Raw genomic sequence first — 17847 nt, forward strand, 5'->3', positions numbered from 1 at the left:
TCCAGAACTGGGGTGACTTGGCGAGCAAAATAAAGATGGATCAAACCCAGATCTTTGACTGGAGGTGTGTATTAGGAAAGTTTGAACACTCTGTCCATCATGTTATTTTGTGAAGTTGCTATGTGCACCCTAAGTGGATAAGGGTATGCCTAGTTGTGGGTACCTTGCTCGCGGTACCACTGGATTCAAGGTAGCTAGACTGGTGAGGGGTGATGATACCCCAAAACCAGTCCCATAATACTTTTGTTCCAGTCCAGGAAGGACCTAGCTTTGCAGTTCGGGCTGGACTGTTCCCATGGGGAGCAGGGTCTAGACTGATTTAATTATTACCATGTCCAGAACTGGGTTGACATGGCAAGCAAAATAAAGATGGATTAAACCCAGAGCTCTGACTGGAGGTGAGTGTTTGAAAGTTTCAACACTCTTTCCATAATGTTATTTTGTGAAGTTGATATGTGCGCACACAGTGGATAATGGTATGCCTAGACTTGGGTCCCTTGCTGGCTGCACCACTAGATTCAAGCTACTCAGGCTGATGAGGGGTGATACCCCATACCAGTCCCAGAATACTTCTTCCAGTCCAAGGAGAACCTAGCTTGGCATTTCGGGCTTGACTATTCCCATGGGGAGAAGGGTCAAGACTAATTTACATATGGCTGGGTCCAGAACTGGGGTGACATGGAGAGAAAAATAAAGACAGATTAAACCCAGATCTTTGACTGGAGGTAAGTGTTTGAAAAGTTTCAACACACTGTCCATCATGTTTTTTACTTAGTGAAGTTGCTATGTGCGCCCAAAGTGGAGAATGGTATGCCATGACGAAAGTCTCTTGCTCGCTGCACCACTGGATTCAAGATAGCCTGGCTGATGAGGGGTGATACCCCAAACCCAGTCCCAGAATACTTGTTTCCAGTGTCCAGTGAGGTCCTAGCATGGCAGTTAGGGCTTGACTGTTCCCATGGGGAGCAGGGTCAAGACTGATTTACATATGGATGGGTCCAGAACTGGGGTGACATGGAGGGCAAAATAAAGATGAATTAAACCCAGATCTTTGACTAGAGGTGTTTGAAAAGTTTCAAAACTCTGTACATCATGTTAATTTGTGAAGTTGCTATGTGCACCCTACATGGAGAAAGGTATGGCTAGACGTGTGTCCCTTGATCCCTGCACATCTGGATTCAAGGTTGCCTGGCTGATGAGGGGTGGTACCCCGAAACCAGTCCTAGAATACTTGTATCCAGGTGATGGATGACCTAACTTGGCAGTTCGGGCTGGACCGTTCTTATGGGAGAAGGTTCAAGACTGATTTAGATATGGCTGGGTCCAAACTCGGGTGACTTACCAGGGAAAATAACAATGGATTAAACCCAGATCTGTGGCTGGAGCTGTGTGTTTGAAAAGTTTCAACACTCTGTCCATCATGTTATTTTGTGAAGTTGCCATATGCACCCTAAGTTGATAAGGATATGCCTAGACCTTGGACCCTTGCTCACAGCATCACTGGATTCAAGGTAGCCAGGCTGATGATGGGTGATACCCTGAACCCAGCCGATGAGTACTTGTTTCGAGTCCAGGGAGGACCAAGCTTAGCAGTTCGGGCTTGAATGTTCCCATGGGGCGCAATGTCAATAGTGATTTACATATGGCTGGCTCAAGAACTGGGGTGACGTGGCGAGCAAAATAAAGATGGATTAAACCCAGATCTTTGGCTGGAGGTGTGTGTTTAAAAAGTTTCAACACTCTGTCCTTCATGTTATTTTGTGAAGTTGCTATGTACGCCGTAAGTGAATAATGGTATGCCTAGACATGGGGCCCTTGCTTGCTGCACCACTGGATTCAAGCTAGCCTGGCTGATGAGTGGTGATACCCTGAAACCAGTCCCAGAATACTTGTTTTCAGTCCAGGGAGGACCTAGCATGGCAGTTCAGGTTGAACTGTTCCCATGGGAGCAGATTCAAGACTGATTTGCATATGGCTGGGACAAAACTGGGGTGACGTACCAGGGAAAACAACAAAGAATTTAACCCAGATCTGTGATTGGAGATGAGTGTTTGAAACGTTCCAACATTTCGTCTATCATGTTCTTTTGTGAAGTTGCTATGTGCACCCTAAGTGGATAAGGGTATGCCTAGACGGGGGTCCCTTGCTGGCTGCACCACTGGATTCAAGATAGCGTGGCTGATGAGGGGTGATTCCCTGAACCCAGTCCCAGAGTACTTGTTTCCAGTCCAGGGAGGACCTAGCTTGGCAATTCGTTCTTGACTGTTCCCATGGGGAGCAATGTCAAGAGTGATTTACATATGGCTGGCTCCAGAACTGGGGTGACGTGGCGAGCAAAATAAAGATGGACTAAACCCAGATCTTTGACTGGAGGTGAGGGTTTGAAAAGTTTCAACACTCTGTCAATCATGTTATTTTGTGAAGTTGCTTTGTGCGCCCTAAGTGAATAAGGGTATGCCTAGATGTGGTCCCTTGATTGCTGCAGCACTTGATTCAAGCTAGCCTGTCTGATGAGGGGGTGATATTATACCAAAACCAGTCCCAGAATGTTTGTTTCCAGTCCCTTGAAGACCTATCGTGGCAGTTCGGTCTTGACTGTTCCCATAGGGAGCAGGGTCAAGACTGATATACAAATGGCTGGGTCCAGAACAGGGGTGATGTGGCGACCAAAATAAAGATGGATTAAACCCAGATCTTTGACTGGAGGTAAGTTTTTGAAAAGTTTCAACACTCTGTCCATCATGTTATTTTGTGAAGTTTCTTTGTTCTCCCTAAGTGGATAAAAGTATGCCTAGGCATGACTCCCTTGCTCCCTGCACATCTGGATTTAAGCTAGCCTGGCTGAGGAGGGGTGATAACCCGAACCAGTCCCAGTATACTTGTTTCCAGTCCAGGCATGATGTAGCTTGGTAGTTTTGGCTGGACTGTTCCCATGGGAACAGGTTCAATACTGATTTGCATATGGCTGGGGCCAAACTGGGGTGACGTACCAGAGAAAATAATAATGTATTAAACCCAGATCTGTGACTGGAGATGAGTGTTTGAAAAGTTTCAACAATCTGTCCATCATGTTATTTTGTGAAGTTGCTATTTGCGCCCTAAGTGAATAAGGGTATGCCTAGATGTGGGTCCCTTGCTCGCTGAGGACTTGATTCAAGCTAGCCTGGCAGATTTATTTAATTTATTTATTTATTTATTTATTTATTTACCGGATTTCTAGAGCGCATGGCTGCCCGTGAGCATCCCAGCGCTGAATAAGTACAGGCAGAGTTGGAAGAGGGAGGCTCATGGGAACAGCCAAGTCTTCAGGGACCTACGAAAGGCCAAAAGGTTGGGTTGTACCCGGAGATCAGGAGGAAGGGAGTTCCACAGTCTGGAGGCGTTGTACGAGAAACGTCGACCTCCTGATCGTGCTCTTCTGATCTTAGGGGGCAGAGTTAAATGGGCGTTGGTAGATCGGAGGGGTCTGGCAGTGGTATATGGAGTCACCAGATGAGGGTTGATACCCCAAGATCAGTCCCAGAATACTTGTATCCAGTCCAGGGAGGTCCTAGCTTGGCAGTTCGAGCTTGACTGTTCCCAAGGGGAGCAGGGTCAAGACTGATTTACATATGGCTGGCTCCAGAACTGGGGTGACGTGGTGAGCAAAATAAAGATGGATTAAACCCAGATCTTCGACTGGAGGTGTGTGTTTGAAAAGTTTCAACACTCTGTCCATCATGTTATTTTGTGAAGTTGCTATGTGCGCCCTAAGAGAATAATCGTATGCCTAGACGTGGGACCCTTGCTGGCTGCACCACTGGGTTCAAGCTAGCCTGGCTGATGAGGAGTGATACCCTGAACCCAGTCCCAGAGTACTTGTTTATAGTGCAGGGAGGTCCTAGCTTGGCAGTTCGGGCTTGACTGTTCCCATGGGGAGCAGGGTCAAGACTGATTTACATATGGCTGGCTCCAGAACTGGTGTGATGTGGCGAGCAAAATAAAGATGGATTAAACCCAGATCTTTGATTGGAGGTTAGTGTTTGAAAAGTTTCAACACTCTGTCCATCATGTTATTTTGGGAAGGTGCTATGTGCGCCCTAAGTGAATAATTGTATGCCTAGACATGGGGCCCTTGCTTGCTGCACTACTGGATTCAAGCGAGCCTGGCTGATGAGTGGTGATACCCTGAAACCAGTCCCAGAATACTTGTTTTCAAGCCAGGGAGGACCTAGCATGGCAGTTCGGGCTTGACTGTTCCCATGGAGAGCAGGGTCAAGACTGATTTACATATGGCTGGCTCCAGAACTGGGGTGATGGGGCGAGCAAAATAAAGATGGATTAAACCCAGCTCTTTGACTGGAGGTTAGTGTTTGAAAAGTTTCAACACTCTGTCCATCATGTTATTTTGTGCAGGTGCTATGTGCACCCTAGGTGAATAATGGTATGCCTAGACATGGGGCCCTTGCTTGCTGCACTACTGGATTCAAGTTAGCCTGGCTGATGAGTGGTGATAACCTGAAACCAGTCCCAAAATACTTGTTGTCTGTCCAGGGAGGACCTAGCATGTCAGTTCGGGCTTGACTGTTCCCATTGGGAGCAGGGTCAAGACTGATTTACATATGGCTGGCTCCAGAACTGGGGTGATGTGGCGAGCAAAATAAAGATGGATTAAACACAGATCTTTGACTGGAGGTTAGTGTTTGAAAAGTTTCAACACTCTGTCCATCATGTTATTTTGTGAAGGTGCTATGTGCGCCCTAAGTGAATAATTGTATGCCTAGACATGGGGCCCTTGCTTGCTCCACTACTGGATTCAAGCGAGCCTGGCTGATGAGTGGTGATACCCTGAAACCAGTCCCAGAATACTTGTTTTCAGTCCAGGGAGGACCTAGCATGGCAGTTCGGGCTTGACTGTTCCCATGGGGAGCAGGGTCAAGACTGATTTACATATGGCTGGCTCCAGAACTGGGGTGACGTGGCAAGCAAAATAAAGATGGATTAAACCCAGATCTTTGACTGGAGGTTAGTGTTTGAAAAGTTTCAACACTCTGTCCATCATGTTATTTTGTGAAGGGGCTATGTGCACCCTAGGTGAATAATGGTATGCCTAGACATGGGGCCCTTGCTTGCTGCACTACTGGATTCAAGCTAGCCTGGCTGATGAGTGGTGATACCCTGAAACCAGTCCCAGAATACTTGTTTTCTGTCCAGGGAGGACCTAGCATGTCATTACGGGTTGAACTGTTCCCATGGGAGCAGATTCAAGACTGATTTGCATATGGCTGGGTCAAAACTGGGGTGACGTACCAGGGAAAATAACAATTGATTAAACCCAGGTCTGTGACTAGAGGTGAGTGTTTGAAACATTCCAACACTCTGTATATCATGTTATTTTGTGAAATTGCTATGAGCGCCCTAAGTGGAAAAGGGTATGTGTAGACGTGGGTCCGTTGCTCACTGCACTACTGGATTCAAACTAGCCTGGCTGATGAGGGGTGAATTCCCAAAACCAGTCCCAGAATACTTGTTTTCAGTCCAGGGAGGACCTAACTTGACAGTTCGAGTTGAACTGTTCCCATGAGAGCAGGTTCAAGGCTGATTCGCATATGGCTGGGTCGAAACTGGGGCGATGTACTAGGGAAAATATCAATTGATTAAACCCAGATCTGTGACTAGAGGTGAGTGTTTGAAACATTCCAACACTCTGTCTATCATGTTATTTTGTGAAATTGCTATGAGCGCCCTAAGTGGATAAGGGTATGTGTAGACTTGGGTCCCTTGCTCGCTGAACCACTGGATTCAAGCTAGCCTGGCTGATGAGTGGTGATACTCTGAAACCAGTCCCAGAATACTTGTTTCCAGTCCAGGGAGGACCTAGCTTTGCAGTTCGGGTTGAACTGTTCCCATGGGAGCAGGTTCACAACTGATTTGCATATGGCTAGGTCAAAACAGGGGTGACATACCAGGGAAAATAACAATGGATTAAACTCACATCTGTGACTGGAAGTGAGTGTTTGAAATGGTCGAACACTCTGACTTTTTTTTAATATATTTTTTATTGATTTTGTGCAATAAACATACTTGCATTGCAGAGTTACGTAGCAACAGTCATTATGTACATTTTATGACGCTTGATTTGGCATCAATTACAAAACAGCTTGTTATTATAGCAATCCTATAAATTTACATGCAGGTCATAAGTAATCGTACATCATTGGATAGATACATATAACGTAATAGCATGTTGTCAGAGCATTTTGCGTCTCTTACATACAAGTGTCTCTGTGTCAATCACAGCCAACTTATGTCGTACAAAGTTGCGATTGTATCTTTTTAGTCCATAATTATTTACAACAACAAACCTCCCACCCTTCCCACCCCCTTGCAGCTCGGTCCACTTCCTAGCTAGTAACATATTCACATGTTCAATCCTTCCCCTGTGTGTGTATTACCACTACATTGCATTCTCCTCTCTCCCACCGTCGGAGATGAGAGAGCAGCTCTGACCTAATCTCTCGCAGGTGCTCCTGGTTTCTGGGGGATTCAGGTAAGAGGCATTTCTACATTCTCAATATGATAGTATATCTAGTGCAGTGTATTCCTCCATCATCATATTCCAAGCCATAGATATCGGTGTCCTACGCAAGCCCCTGTATTCTTCTCTTTGTAGTTCGGCTTTTTCTGCTTTCCTCCACCTAATCATCTCTGCATGCCACTCCTGTAGTGATGGAGCCCTAGAGACCTTCCACCGTTTTGTAATGTTCCTTTTTGCTAGTAGTAGTACAAGGTTAGCAAATCTATGAGATGGGTTACCCTTCTTTCCACTGGGCCCCAAACCCAGTATACAGTATTCCATTGTGTCATTGTTGCGCACTGGAGTGACGTTCGTCAGTATCCGACACACCGACTTCCAGTAGTGTCTTAATCTCGGACAGTCCCATTTCATGTGTAACAGACCCGAGTTGGATGCAAGACAACGGGATACAAGCGTCCTCCACACCAGGAAACATAATATTAAGCCTGCGTGGGGTTAGTTATGCTCTGTGTAATAGCATCAATTGGATGAATTTGAACTTAGGGTTGCAAGACACCTTCCTGGGGTAGCCCACTATAGTGTCGCATTCTTTGTCAGCGAAAGCACGACCCGCCGCTCTTTCCCTTTTGTCCGGTAGTGGCTGTAACAACGTCTCCGCACCGGTGCAGATCCCTCGTGACAACCATTTTGTCAAGTGTGCCCTGTGCCCTGTGCCCCATTAAATATTGCATGGTGATGAGTGTGTTTGTAACAGCTTTGTTATCCCCCTAGGTCCATGTGTCTTTAATGAATCTCGAGATACTGGCATGGAGAAGGAACAAGGTGTCCGAGGTTCCATGTTCACGCACAAAGGCCTCATGTGACATTAGTACCCATTCTGAGAAGAACACTCCTACGGTAGCTATCCCTGCATCGGACCATGCCCTCAGAGCACGGTTAGTCACCACCCCTGTTTGCAAAGGAATCCCCAGCAGCGGAATGGTGGAAGCGTAGGGTGGCATACGCTTTGTGTAGTAGGAGTCGGTGGACATCACCTCGATCCCATTCCCGGTGCAACACCCCTACCTCCTGCAAGTTACGGCCTGCCAGCCAATAGGCCAGCCATTGTAGCTGGCTAGCGTAGCATTACACCTTCAAATCAGACACTCCCAGTCTGCCTTGTCCTGTGCTCAGTTGTAGTTTTGCTGGGCTATTCGTCTGCGCCCTGTCCCTCAAATCAGTTATGTCATTAGAGAGTTCAGCATTTTAAAAATCCTTCCCGGTATTAATACAGGCAGGTTGGTGAAGTAATAAAGCAGCTTCGGTAAGATCACCATTTTAGTTATGGCAACTCTTCCAGCCACCGATAGGGGAAGTGAGGTCCAAAACTTCACCTGCGCTCTGAGGGCAGTCACCGCTTGGGACAAATTGCCGTCCAATAAATCCGCTGTAATACGATAAATCTGTATCCCCAGGTATCGAATGGTGTTGGGTGCTATATTAAATTCCTGGTGACCAAAACTCAATCGTTCGGTACGCGCAGGGCAGTCAAAAAAAATAAGCATAAGATTTAGCAGCATTGATCGTGAGACCAGACAACTCTTGAAATCAGCCGAAAACTGCGGGCAGGGGCTCGAGATCCATATCCATGTCTTCTATGTACAAAATGATGTTGTCAGCGTATGCAGAGACAATATGTTTCACTGGGCCTCTCACTATTCCCTTACACCCGGATAGGGAGCGAAGCCTATGCAGAAGAGGATCCGATGCCAAGATAAACAGTAAAGGCGACAGTGGGCACCCTTGTCTGGCACCTCTAGCCACTGTGTAATGTGGTCATATGTGCTGTCCTGTACGTGCGTGAGCTGTGGGATGAGTATATAGTAGCCGCACCCAGGCAATATATTCATCTGATATGTCAAACCTGGTGAGGGTATATAATATGTAGTCCCAATGTAGCAAGTCAAATGCCTGTTTTAGATCAAGCGATATGCACCCCTCCGCTGTACCCGAGTCAGGTGTACCCACCATAATCTGGTGCAACCGTCTGATATTAAGCGCCGTACTTCTCCCTGGCACGAATCCGCATCAATCAGTATGTATCAACTTTGGAATAAACTGACAGAGTCTATTAGCCAATAATTTATTCAGAATCTTGTAATCCTAGTTGAGTAGGGATAAGGGTCTGTACCCACACATGTCGGACCCGTTTCTCCCAGGTATCAACAGTGAGACCACAGTCGCTTGTAGCGTAGTGAGGGGGAGTACTCCCGCTTTTAGTGACTCCTGATATAAATATTGCAGATGTGGTACTAGCAAATCAATGTATAGTGCATAAAATTCAACGGGCAGACCGTCATTGCCAGGAGTTTTTCTGCGTTGTAGAGCTTTGATCATTTGTCTAATTTCTGGTCCAGTCACCGGTCTCGCTAGGTCTTCGCGCTGCTGTTGCTTGAACTGTGACAGTTGTAGCCCTTCAAAGAAGGGTATAAAGTCAGTGTTGTTTTGACCCGTCGGTTGTCTGTTTAGGTGTTCATAATATACTTTAAACACAGTGTTAATTCCCAGCTGTGTGGTGGCAATACCTCCCTCATTATCCCAAATCTCTAGTATAGGGGATGGTGAGGGAGCATTTTTAACCAGTTTAGCCAGTAGGGGGCCAGCTCTGTCTGCATGTGCATGTTGTTTCTGCATGTAGAGTTTAAAGTCTATTATTCACAGTTCCTCTAAGAGTTCTGCATATTGTATGTTGGCTTCCCCCAGCTGTGTTAGTTGTTCATTTGTCCCTGCCGCCTCCCCTTCCAGTGTGTGCAGCCTGCCCTCCACTTCCGTTAGCCAGTCTAAAAGTGTGCGCCTGACTCCTGACTTTGTACCTATCACCACTCCCCGTATAACTGTCTTGAAGGCGTCCCATTCTAGTCGGTGCTTGCTAGAGTATATAGACTCCCTATGATGATGTGTACCCCATCCAATATACCGTGAAGCAGGACGTATCTTCCTTGAAGGTCTACTCTCTGCTCCAGTAACTTAAAAGGGACAGTATTACGCATCCAGATAACCACCCCCTGAGCAAATGATGAATAAGTCATGGAGAACAGTTGTCCCCTCCATTTCTTCCGCAATTTAGTCGCTTCATCGTGATTCAGGTGTGTTTCCTGCAGTAAGGCTACATTTATCCTTCTTCTGTTTAGCTGTGCCAAGATACAATGCCTCTTTTGTACCGACCCCATGCTCCTCACATTCCAGGTGCAAAATTTGTACTTGTTATGTGATATCATTTTGAAATCGGAGGTGTGGTGTCCCTAGTGCATGTGAATTTCTGAGCCAGTATGGTATCATAGGTGTAAGGGCCAAGCAAGCATTCCCTACGAACTTCCCCAACATTTCGTTTCTCCAAACAAAATAGAGGACCAAACATGAAACACAAGTCCAACATGGACTCCTAATAAGAAATGCCATAGTGCAGTCCCTGGTGGGGAGAAAGTGACAACTGCCCAGCTATGAACAGGCATTACACTGCGCAACAAAGGAATTAACTCTGCAATTCTGTGTACTACCCCATTCAGTACCAAACATCTGGACCCTCATTCACTAACTTACAATAACAAAGTAGTATTTAGAGTGTCATATATGTTACCACTCCTGAACATCCCTGCGACACAGTTCTAGTAGTCTCTGACCATTTGTGCAGTAATTGAAGGAAACAGTGTTAGACTAGACTCAGATTCAGAGCGCAACATCGCTGCATCCGACAATTACGACAAAGAAGCTTTAGTCTGAGTATGATGTGCGGCCAGTGCCGCGGCCGTTAGAAGGGCGTCATTTTGACTGTTCATGATTTGCTCTGGAGTTGGGCCATTGTCCGCTGCTTCCGCGTCTCTTCTATCATCCGCCATATGGTTACCTGTACCTCGCCATGTGAGCATCCGGTGTGGTTGACCCGAAGGTAGCGAGGCTTGTGAGGTCGACGGTGTAAATGTTATTTCCAACCAATCCGCCGCTTCCTCTGCACTATCAAAGAAGATGGATTTTTTTCCATAGATGACCTTCAGCTGGGCCGGGAAGAGCAGTGCATATTTCAAATTACGTGTTCTCAATTTCTTCTTTACATCCTGATAAGTAGCTCTGGCTTTTTACACCGCCAAGGTGAAGTCCGGGTTGAGAGATATTGTTTTATTCTCGAAGCATATAGGGGCATTCTCCCATGCCGCCCTCAGTATCCTGCAAAAAAACCAGTTGATGGACAGAATGTAGAACAATGTCATACATTCATCCCAGTACAAGGATCTGGGCCTAAATCCATCGTTTTTTTGCACTCCACACCACCCTGGGTTAGACACTGGCTATATGCAAATCAGCTCTGACCCTGTGCCTCATGGGAACAGTCCAGTCCGAACTACCAAGCCATGTCTTTCCCAGACCGGAAACAAGCATCCAAGGACCGGTTTCTGGCTATCAGCCTTCATCAGCCTGGATAGCTTGACTCCAGTGGTGTGGAGAGCCTGGGACTCACGTCTGAGCATACCCAGCCCACTCGGGGTGAAAATTGCAAAAAACACAGTTGATGGACAGAATGTAGAACAATGTCATACATTCATCCCAGTACAAGGATCTGGGCCTAAATCCATCGTTGTTTTGCACTCCACACCACCCTGGGTTAGACACTGGCTATATGCAAATCAGCTCTGACCCTGTGCCTCATGGGAACAGTCCAGTCCGAACTACCAAGCCATGTCTTTCCCAGACCGGAATCAAGCATCCAAGGACCGGTTTCTGGCTATCAGCCTTCATCAGCCTGGATAGCTTGACTCCAGTGGTGTGGAGAGCCTGGGACTCACGTCTGAGCATACCCAGCCCACTCGGGGTGAAAATTGCAAAAAACACAGTTGATGGACAGAATGTAGAACAATGTCATACATTCATCCCAGTACAAGGATCTGGGCCTAAATCCATCGTTTTTTTGCACTCCACACCACCCTGGGTTAGACACTGGCTATATGCAAATCAGCTCTGACCCTGTGCCTCATGGGAACAGTCCAGTCCGAACTACCAAGCCATGTCTTTCTCAGACCGGAATCAAGCATCCAAGGACCGGTTTCTGGCTATCAGCCTTCATCAGCCTGGATAGCTTGACTCCAGTGGTGTGGAGAGCCTGGGACTCACGTCTGAGCATACCCAGCCCACTCGAGGTGAAAATTGCAAAAAAACACAGTAGATGGACAGAATGTAGAACAATGTCATACATTCATCCCAGTACAAGGATCTGGGCCTAAATCCATCGTTTTTTTGCACTCCACACCACCCTGGGTTAGACACTGGCTATATGCAAATCAGCTCTGACCCTGTGCCTCATGGGAACAGTCCAGTCCGAACTACCAAGCCATGTCTTTCCCAGACCGGAATCAAGCATCCAAGGACCGGTTTCTGGCTATCAGCCTTCATCAGCCTGGATAGCTTGACTCCAGTGGTGTGGAGAGCCTGGGACTCACGTCTGAGCATACCCAGCCCACTCGGGGTGAAAATTGCAAAAAACACAGTTGATGGACAGAATGTAGAACAATGTCATACATTCATCCCAGTACAAGGATCTGGGCCTAAATCCATCGTTTTTTTGCACTCCACACCACCCTGGGTTAGACACTGGCTATATGCAAATCAGCTCTGACCCTGTGCCTCATGGGAACAGTCCAGTCCGAACTACCAAGCCATGTCTTTCCCAGACCGGAATCAAGCATCCAAGGACCGGTTTCTGGCTATCAGCCTTCATCAGCCTGGATAGCTTGACTCCAGTGGTGTGGAGAGCCTGGGACTCACGTCTGAGCATACCCAGCCCACTCGGGGTGAAAATTGCAAAAAACACAGTTAATGGACAGAATGTAGAACAATGTCATACATTCATCCCAGTACAAGGATCTGGGCCTAAATCCATCGTTTTTTTGCACTCCACACCACCCTGGGTTAGACACTGGCTATATGCAAATAAGCTCTGGCCCTGTGCCTCATGGGAACAGTCCAGTCCGAACTACCAAGCCATGTCTTTCCCAGACCGGAATCAAGCATCCAATGACCGGTTTTTGGCTATCAGCCTTCATCAGCCTGGATAGCTTGACTCCAGTGGTGTGGAGAGCCTGGGACTCACGTCTGAGCATACCCAGCCCACTCGGGGTGAAAATTGCAAAAAACACAGTTGATGGACAGAATGTAGAACAATGTCATACATTCATCCCAGTACAAGGATCTGGGCCTAAATCCATCGTTGTTTTGCACTCCACACCACCCTGGGTTAGACACTGGCTATATGCAAATCAGCTCTGACCCTGTGCCTCATGGGAACAGTCCAGTCCGAACTACCAAGCCATGTCTTTCCCAGACCGGAATCAAGCATCCAAGGACCGGTTTCTGGCTATCAGCCTTCATCAGCCTGGATAGCTTGACTCCAGTGTTGTGGAGAGCCTGGGACTCACGTCTGAGCATACCCAGCCCACTCGGGGTGAAAATTGCAAAAAACACAGTTAATGGACAGAATGTAGAACAATGTCATACATTCATCCCAGTACAAGGATCTGGGCCTAAATCCATCGTTTTTTTGCACTCCACACCACCCTGGGTTAGACACTGGCTATATGCAAATAAGCTCTGGCCCTGTGCCTCATGGGAACAGTCCAGTCCGAACTACCAAGCCATGTCTTTCCCAGACCGGAATCAAGCATCCAAGGACCGGTTTCTGGCTATCAGCCTTCATCAGCCTGGATAGCTTGACTCCAGTGGTGTGGAGAGCCTGGGACTCACGTCTGAGCATACCCAGCCCACTCGGGGTGAAAACTGCAAAAAACACAGTTGATGGACAGAATGTAGAACAATGTCATACATTCATCCCAGTACAAGGATCTGGGCCTAAATCCATCGTTTTTTTGCACCCCACACCACCCTGGGTTAGACACTGGCTATATGCAAATCAGCTCTGACCCTGTGCCTCATGGGAACAGTCCAGTCCGAATTACCAAGCCATGTCTTTCCCAGACCGGAATCAAGCATCCAATGACCGGTTTTTGGCTATCAGCCTTCATCAGCCTGGATAGCTTGACTCCAGTGGTGTGGAGAGCCTGGGACTCACGTCTGAGCATACCCAGCCCACTCGGGGTGAAAATTGCAAAAAACACAGTTGATGGACAGAATGTAGAACAATGTCATACATTCATCCCAGTACAAGGATCTGGGCCTAAATCCATCGTTGTTTTGCACTCCACACCACCCTGGGTTAGACACTGGCTATATGCAAATCAGCTCTGACCCTGTGCCTCATGGGAACAGTCCAGTCCGAACTACCAAGCCATGTCTTTCCCAGACCGGAATCAAGCATCCAAGGACCGGTTTCTGGCTATCAGCCTTCATCAGCCTGGATAGCTTGACTCCAGTGGTGTGGAGAGCCTGGGACTCACGTCTGAGCATACCCAGCCCACTCGGGGTGAAAATTGCAAAAAACACAGTTGATGGACAGAATGTAGAACAATGTCATACATTCATCCCAGTACAAGGATCTGGGCCTAAATCCATCGTTTTTTTGCACTCCACACCACCCTGGGTTAGACACTGGCTATATGCAAATCAGCTCTGACCCTGTGCCTCATGGGAACAGTCCAGTCCGAACTACCAAGCCATGTCTTTCCCAGACCGGAATCAAGCATCCAAGGACCGGTATCTGGCTATCAGCCTTCATCAGCCTGGATAGCTTGACTCCAGTGGTGTGGAGAGCCTGGGACTCACGTCTGAGCATACCCAGCCCACTCGGGGTGAAAATTGCAAAAAACACAGTTGATGGACAGAATGTAGAACAATGTCATACATTCATCCCAGTACAAGGATCTGGGCCTAAATCCATCGTTTTTTTGCACTCCACATCACCCTGGGTTAGACACTGGCTATATGCAAATCAGCTCTGACCCTGTGCCTCATGGGAACAGTCCAGTCCGAACTACCAAGCCATGTCTTTCCCAGACCGGAATCAAGCATCCAAGGACCGGTTTCTGGCTATCAGCCTTCATCAGCCTGGATAGCTTGACTCCAGTGGTGTGGAGAGCCTGGGACTCACGTCTGAGCATACCCAGCCCACTCGGGGTGAAAACTGCAAAAAACACAGTTGATGGACAGAATGTAGAACAATGTCATACATTCATCCCAGTACAAGGATCTGGGCCTAAATCCATCGTTGTTTTGCACTCCACACCACCCTGGGTTAGACACTGGCTATATGCAAATCAGCTCTGACCCTGTGCCTCATGGGAACAGTCCAGTCCGAACTACCAAGCCATGTCTTTCCCAGACCGGAATCAAGCATCCAAGGACCGGTTTCTGGCTATCAGCCTTCATCAGCCTGGATAGCTTGACTCCAGTGGTGTGGAGAGCCTGGGACTCACGTCTGAGCATACCCAGCCCACTCGGGGTGAAAATTGCAAAAAACACAGTTGATGGACAGAATGTAGAACAATGTCATACATTCATCCCAGTACAAGGATCTGGGCCTAAATCCATCGTTTTTTTGCACTCCACACCACCCTGGGTTAGACACTGGCTATATGCAAATCAGCTCTGACCCTGTGCCTCATGGGAACAGTCCAGTCCGAACTACCAAGCCATGTCTTTCCCAGACCGGAATCAAGCATCCAAGGACCGGTTTCTGGCTATCAGCCTTCATCAGCCTGGATAGCTTGACTCCAGTGGTGTGGAGAGCCTGGGACTCACGTCTGAGCATACCCAGCCCACTCGGGGTGAAAATTGCAAAAATCACAGTTGATGGACAGAATGTAGAACAATGTCATACATTCATCCCAGTACAAGGATCTGGGCCTAAATCCATCGTTTTTTTGCACTCCACACCACCCTGGGTTAGACACTGGCTATATGCAAATCAGCTCTGACCCTGTGCCTCATGGAAACAGTCCAGTCCGAACTACCAAGCCATGTCTTTCCCAGACCGGAATCAAGCATCCAAGGACCGGTTTCTGGCTATCAGCCTTCATCAGCCTGGATAGCTTGACTCCAGTGGTGTGGAGAGCCTGGGACTCACGTCTGAGCATACCCAGCCCACTCGGGGTGAAAACTGCAAAAACCACAGTTGATGGACAGAATGTAGAACAATGTCATACATTCATCCCAGTACAAGGATCTGGGCCTAAATCCATCGTTTTTTTGCACTCCACACCACCCTGGGTTAGACACTGGCTATATGCAAATCAGCTCTGACCCTGTGCCTCATGGGAACAGTCCAGTCCGAACTACCAAGCCATGTCTTTCCCAGACCGGAATCAAGCATCCAAGGACCGGTTTCTGGCTATCAGCCTTCATCAGCCTGGATAGCTTGACTCCAGTGGTGTGGAGAGCCTGGGACTCACGTCTGAGCATACCCAGCCCACTCGGGGTGAAAATTGCAAAAAACACAGTTGATGGACAGAATGTAGAACAATGTCATACATTCATCCCAGTACAAGGATCTGGGCCTAAATCCATCGTTTTTTTGCACTCCACACCACCCTGGGTTAGACACTGGCTATATGCAAATCAGCTCTGACCATGTGCCTCATGGGAACAGTCCAGTCCGAACTACCAAGCCATGTCTTTCCCAGACCGGAATCAAGCATCCAAAGACCGGTTTCTGGCTATCAGCCTTCATCAGCCTGGATAGCTTGACTCCAGTGGTGTGGAGAGCCTGGGACTCACGTCTGAGCATACCGAGCCCACTCGGGATGAAAATTGCAAAAAACACAGTTGATGGACAGAATGTAGAACAATGTCATACATTCATCCCAGTACAAGGATCTGGGCCTAAATCCATCGTTTTTTTGCACTCCACACCACCCTGGGTTAGACACTGGCTATATGCAAATCAGCTCTGACCCTGTGCCTCATGGGAACAGTCCAGTCCGAACTACCAAGCCATGTCTTTCCCAGACCGGAATCAAGCATCCAAGGGCCGGTTTCTGGCTATCGGCCTTCATCAGCCTGGATAGCTTGACTCCAGTGGTGTGGAGAGCCTGGGACTCACGTCTGAGCATACCCAGCCCACTCGGGGTGAAAACTGCAAAAAACACAGTTGATGGACAGAATGTAGAACAATGTCATACATTCATCCCAGTACAAGGATCTGGGCCTAAAGCCATTGTTTTTTTGCACTCCACACCACCCTGGGTTAGACACTGGCTATATGCAAATCAGCTCTGACCCTGTGCCTCATGGGAACAGTCCAGTCCGAACTGCCAAGCCATGTCTTTCCCAGACCGGAATCAAGCATCCAAGGACCGGTTTCTGGCTATCAGCCTTCATCAGCCTGGATAGCTTGACTCCAGTGGTGTGGAGAGCCTGGGACTCACGTCTGAGCATACCCAGCCCACTCGGGGTGAAAATTTAAAAAAACACAGTTGATGGACAGAATGTAGGACAATGTCATACATTCATCCCAGTACAAGGATCTGGGCCTAAATCCATCGTTTTTTTGCACTCCACACCACCCTGGGTTAGACACTGGCTATATACAAATCAGCTCTGACCCTGTGCCTCATGGGAACAGTCCAGTCCGAACTACCAAGCCATGTCTTTCCCAGACCGGAATCAAGCATCCAAGGACTGGTTTCTGGCTATCAGCCTTCATCAGCCTGGATAGCTTGACTCCAGTGGTGTGGAGAGCCTGGGACTCACGTCTGAGCATACCCAGCCCACTCGGGTGAAAATTGCAAAAAACACAGTTGATGGACAGAATGTAGAACAATGGCTTGGCAGTTCGGGCTGGACTGTTCCCATGAGGCACAGGGTCAGACTGATTTGCATATAGCCATGTCTGAACTGGGGTGGCAGAGTGGGCTAAAGAACGGTGATGGATCAAACCCAGATCTTTTTACTGGGTGTGAGTGTTTGATTGGTTCAGATGCTCCGTCCATCACCACCCCCTATTGTACCGCTTTTGGCCGCCACAAGTGTGGCAGGGTATGCTCAGACGTGAGTCCCTTGCTCACTTTGCCACTGGATTCAAGCAAGCCTGGCTGAAGACGGCTGGAATGCCAGAAACCGGTCTTCGGAAGCTTGTTTCCGGTCCAGGGAAGGCATGGCTTGGCAGTTCGGGCTGGACTGTTCCCATGAGGCACAGGGTCAGACTGATTTGCATATAGCCATGTCTGAAGTGGGGTGGCAGAGTGGGCTAAAGAACGGTGATGGATCAAACGCAGATCTTTTGACTGGGTGTGAGTGTTTGATTGGTTCAGATGCTCCGTCCATCACCACCCCCTTTTGTACCGCCCTCAGTATCCTGTCACGATCTTTATAGTTCAGTATACCTGCTATCAATGGTCTTGGCGGTGCACCTG

Source organism: Lissotriton helveticus, chromosome 7, assembly GCF_964261635.1.
Source record: "Lissotriton helveticus chromosome 7, aLisHel1.1, whole genome shotgun sequence".
Lineage (NCBI taxonomy): Eukaryota > Metazoa > Chordata > Amphibia > Caudata > Salamandridae > Lissotriton > Lissotriton helveticus.